We start from the raw sequence: 5,711 nt of genomic DNA, 5'->3' as shown, positions 1-5,711 counted from the left end.
CTGTCTGGGTCTCCGTGTCTCTGTCTGGGTCTCCGTGTCTCTGTCTGGGTCTCTGTCTGGGTCTCCGTGTCTCTGTCTGGGTCTCCGTGTCTCTGTCTGGGTCTCCGTGTCTCCGTGTCTGTCTGGGTCTCCGTGTCTCTGTCTGGGTCTCTGTGTCTCTGTGTCTGGGTCTCCGTGTCTCTGTGTCTGGGTCTCCGTGTCTCTGTGTCTGGGTCTCCGTGTCTCTGTGTGTGTCTCTGTCTGTGTCTCCGTGTCTCTGTGTGTCTCACCTGCTTTGTATGAGGAGCGCACTAAGGGTCCGCTGGCTGTGTAGACGAATCCCATCTCCTTCCCCACCTCCTCCCAGTGGACAAACCTCTCAGGAGTCACATACTCCTCTACCTGCACACACACACGCACGCACGCACACACACACACACACACAGACACACACACACACACAGAGACACACAGACACACACACACAGAGACACAGACACACGCACACACACACACAGACATACACACACACATGGTTATTCTGAACTGAAATCCTGCTGCCTGGGTGGTTGGCTCTGTGTGTGTGTGTGTGTGTGTCTGTCTGTGTGTGTGTGTGTCTCTGTGTGTGTGTGTGTCTCTGTGTGTGTGTGTGTGGTGTGTGTGTGTGTCTGTGTCTCTGTGTGTGTGTGTCTGTGTGTGTCTGTGTGTGTGTCTCTGTGTCTCTGTGTGTGTGTGTGTGTGTACCTTGGTGGCGTTTGAGGTGGCGTTTGGTGGGCTGCCGCATGTACTGTCCCAGTGTTAGACAATCCACTCCTGCCTCTCTCAGCTCTGTCAACAACAACAACAACAACAACAACAACACCGTTACTGGTTACAAATATATCATATCTGTTCGTCTCTCCCGGACGTGTGTGTGTGTGTGCGTGTGTGTGTGTGTATGTACCGGTCAGTGTGTTATAGATCTGCCGGTCCGTCTCTCGAAGACCCAACATGATAGAGTCTTGGTGAGAATGTCTGGTTTGACGCCCTTGGCGTGACGCAGGACATTCAGGGATTGGTCGATGTTCGCCCGCGGATCACGGACGTGTCTGTGGGGTCAAAAGGTCATAGAAAGAAAATATAAATGATTTCTTTTCCGTCAGTAAAAGTTACGGACAATATATTCAGACTCGGCGGTTCCTCTGGTGCCGATCTGTATTCAGGGGAACTGCAAAACCCAAATGGTGCCCTATTCCCTATGAAGTGCACTTCATTTGAACTGCATCCCTATTCCCTATGAAGTGCACTTCATTTGAACTGCATCCCTATTCCCTATGAAGTGCACCCTATTCCCTATGAAGTGCACTTCATTTTGAATACATCCATATTCCCTATAGAAATTGCACCTATTCCCTATATGAAATTTGCCCTTCATTTGACCTCAAACCCTATTCCCTATGAAGTGCACCCTATTCCCTATGAAGTGCACCCTATTCCCTATGAAGTGCACTTCATTTGACATGAGCCCTATTCCCTATGAAGTGCACCCTATTCCCTATGAAGTGCACCCTATTCCCTATGAAGTGCACTTCATTTGAACTGCATCCCTATTCCCTATGAAGTGCACTTCATTTGACATGCACCCTATTCCCTATGAAGTGCACCCTATTCCCTATGAAGTGCACTAAGATGGACCAGAGTCCATTATATGAAGGTTATTGTCTAGGATAGACGTGGTCCAACAGTCAAGTTTCTATTAAAAAAATGGGGGCGTTTTGCTGCCACCTGCTGGTCAGAGTCGGTATTAACCTCTTAACAAAGACAGTTCCTTCACACCAAGTCCATCGTCTCCTTCCCCCTTCCTGGTGGACAGGAAGTGTACTGCACCATGGGGGGGGGGGACAAATATGGTTCACTGGGGAATCCATGAAGAAAAATAGAAGTAGCCTGGAATCCAGAACCTGTTGTGTTAACATTCCACTCCTTGTACTCGGTGTCATGACGAGCACTGGAATGATGGGAGAAACGGACTGGAACCCAGGCTACAGCTGTTTCCTTTCATTGGGTTCACAGTGGAGCAGGTCAGGGAGAAACAGACTGGAACCCAGGCTACAGCTGTTTCCTTTCATTGGGTTCACAGTGGAGCAGGTCAGGGAGAAACAGACTGGAACCCAGGCTACAGCTGTTTCCTTTCATTAGGTTCACAGTGGAGCAGGTCAGGGAGAAACAGACTGGAACCCAGGCTACAGCTGAAGCTGTTTCCTTTCATTGGGTTCACAGTGGAGCAGGTCAGGGAGAAACAGACTGGAACCCAGGCTACAGCTGAAGCTGTTTCCTTTCATTGGGTTCACAGTGGAGCAGGTCAGGGAGAAACAGACTGGAACCCAGGCTACAGCTGTTTCCTTTCATTGGGTTCACAGTGGAGCAGGTCAGGGAGAAACAGACTGGAACCCAGGCTACAGCTGTTTCCTTTCATTGGGTTCACAGTGGAGCAGGTCAGGGAGAGAGAGCCTGATGGTAGACAGACAGGTAGAGTTATTCTGAGACCAGACAGACAGGTAGACAGACAGACAGGTATAGTTATTCTGAGACCAGACAGACAGGTATAGTTATTCTGAGACCAGACAGACAGGTAGAGGTATATTGACCAGGGTCTTAACAGTGTAGCCATGCTTTGCGTCCCCAAACGACACCACCCCCCCTGTTCCCTATGGGCCGAGTCAAACGACCCCCCTGTATAGGGAATAGGGGTCAGGGCCCGAGTCAAACGTAGTCCCCTGTATAGGGAACAGGGTCACGTAAGGGTCAGGGCCCGAGTCAAACGACCCCCCTGTATAGAGAACAGGGTCACGTAGGGGTCAGGGCCCGAGTCAAACGTAGTCCCCTGTATAGGGAATAGGGTCACGTAAGGGTCAGGGCCCGTACCTCTGCAGCTCGCGGACGGTCTCCACATTGTGGGCGTAAACGTCCAGCCCTGATTGGACGATCTTCTCCACCGCTGCCAGGTCTCCTCTGAAATCAGGGGTCAGACATTCCACCATGATCTGGGACTTCCTGGAGGAGACAACGACATTTAGTCAGAAGACAAAGTGGTTGAAATCAGGGGGTCAGACATTCCACCATGATCTGGGACTTCCTGGATGAGACAACAACATTTAGTCAGAAGACAAAGTGGTTGAAATCAGGGGTCAGACATTCCACCATGATCTGGGACTTCCTGGAGGAGACAACGACATTTAGTCAGAGTGGTTGAAATCAGGGGGTCAGACATTCCACCATGATCTGGGACTTCCTGGAGGAGACAACGACATTTAGTCAGAGTAGTTGAAATCAGGGGTCAAACATTCCACCGTGATCTGGAACTTCCTGGAGGAGACAACGACATTTAGTCAGAAGACAAAGTGGTTGAAATCAGGGGGTCAGACATTCCACCGTGATCTGGGACTTCCTGGATGAGACAACGACATTTAGTCAGAAGACAAAGTGGTTGAAATCAGGGGGTCAGACATTCCACCGTGATCTGGGACTTCCTGGAGGAGACAACGACATTTAGTCAGAGTAGTTGAAATCAGGGGTCAGACATTCCACCATGATCTGGGACTTCCTGGAGGAGACAACGACATTTAGTCAGAGTAGTTGAAATCAGGGGTCAGACATTCCACCGTGATCTGGGACTTCCTGGAGGAGACAACGACATTTAGTCAGAAGACAAAGTGGTTTAATAAGTCAGTCATATACAGACGGATGGATGGATGAATTAATTAATGGCTGAAAGGATGAATGATGGATGGATGGATGAATTAATTAATGGCTGAAAGGATGAATGATGGATGGATGAATTAATTAATGGCTGAAAGGATGAATGATGGATGGATGAATTAATTAATGGCTGAAAGGATGAATGATGGATGGATGAATTAATTAATGGCTGAAAGGATGGATGATGGATGGATGAATTAATTAATGGCTGAAAGGATGAATGATGGAGGGATGGATGAATTAATTAATGGCTGAAAGGATGAATGATGGATGGATGGATGAATTAATTAATGGCTGAAAGGATGAATGATGGATGGATGAATTAATTAATGGCTGAAAGGATGAATGATGGATGGATGATGGATGAATTAATTAATGGCTGAAAGGATGGATGATGGATGGATGAATTAATTAATGGCTGAAAGGATGAATGATGGAGGGATGGATGAATTAATTAATGGCTGAAAGGATGAATGATGGATGGATGAATTAATTAATGGCTGAAAGGATGAATGATGGATGGATGGATGAATTAATTAATGGCTGAAAGGATGAATGATGGATGGATGAATTAATTAATGGCTGAAAGGATGAATGATGGATGGATGAATGAATTAATTAATGGCTGAAAGGATGAATGATGGATGGATGGATGAATGAATTAATGGCTGAAAGGATGGATGATGGATGGATGGATGAATTAATTAATGGCTGAAAGGATGAATGATGGATGGATGAATGAATTAATTAATGGCTGAAAGGATGGATGATGATGGAATGAATTAATTAATGGCTGAAAGGATGGATGATGGATGGATGGATGGATGAATTAATTAATGGCTGAAAGGATGAATGATGGAGGGATGGATGAATTAATTAATGGCTGAAAGGATGAATGATGGATGGATGGATGAATTAATTAATGGCTGAAAGGATGGATGATGGATGGATTAATTAATGGCTGAAAGGATGGATGATGGATGAATTAATTAATTAATGGCTGAAAGGATGAATGATGGAGGGATGGATGAATTAATTAATGGCTGAAAGGATGAATGATGGATGGATGAATTAATTAATGGCTGAAAAGATGAATGATGGATGGATGATGGATGAATTAATAAAAGGATGAATGATGGATGGATGGATTAATTAATTAATGGCTGAAAGGATGGATGGATGGATGGATTAATTAATGGCCGAAAGGATGGATGATGGATGGATGAATTAATTAATGGCTGAAAAGATGAATGATGGATGGATGATGGATGAATTAATAAAAGGATGAATGATGGATGGATGGATTAATTAATGGCTGAAAGGATGGATGATGGATGGATGAATGAATTAATGGCTGAAAGGATGAATGGATGGATGATGGATGAGTACCTCTCCTTCAGGTTGGAGACGGTCTTGGCAAAATGCTCCGCCCCCCCGTCAGCGATATCTGTCGAACACAACGACCCATTAACCAATCAGTTGACAGGCAGGTCATTAAGTTCACTGACGTCAGTCAGACAAGATTCACATCAACAGCAGACGTTCAGAGAAAGAGTTTCATTGGACGGTGGACGCCATGGCTGTCCTATGAGAAATAAAACAGGAAGTGGAGAGGGAAGACTAATGGATCAAGACAACAGAGAACGAAAAGAGATATTTGAGTCACGGCTCTTGAGAGTGGCGCAGCGGTCTAAGGCATTGCGTCTCAGTGTTAGAGGCGTCACTACAGACACCCTGGTTCGATTCCAGGCTGTATCACAGCGGTCTAAGGCACTGCATCTCAGTGCTAGAGGCGTCACTACAGACCCTGGTTCGATTCCAGGCTGTATCACAGCGGTCTAAGGCACTGCATCTCAGTGCTAGAGGCGTCACTACAGACACCCTGGTTCGATTCCAGGCTATATCACAGCGGTCTAAGGCACTGCATCTCAGTGCTAGAGGAGTCACTACAGACCCTGGTTCGATTCCAGGCTGTATCACAGCGGTCTAAGGCA

The 5,711-nt window shown here is 46.4% G+C and overlaps 1 pseudogene; it reads right to left on the bottom strand.

Annotated features, from left to right (window-relative positions):
• Positions 1-231: 231 nt before the first annotated feature.
• LOC135566793 (lipoyl synthase, mitochondrial-like) overlaps positions 232-5,711 on the bottom strand; it is an 8,875-nt pseudogene continuing 3,395 nt past the window's right edge.

This window comes from Oncorhynchus nerka, unplaced genomic scaffold (assembly GCF_034236695.1).
Source record: "Oncorhynchus nerka isolate Pitt River unplaced genomic scaffold, Oner_Uvic_2.0 unplaced_scaffold_3316, whole genome shotgun sequence".
In the NCBI taxonomy this organism is placed as follows: Eukaryota; Metazoa; Chordata; class Actinopteri; order Salmoniformes; family Salmonidae; genus Oncorhynchus; species Oncorhynchus nerka.
Note: the sequence above shows the minus strand (reverse complement) of the source record. Positions and strands in the feature narration are given on the sequence as shown.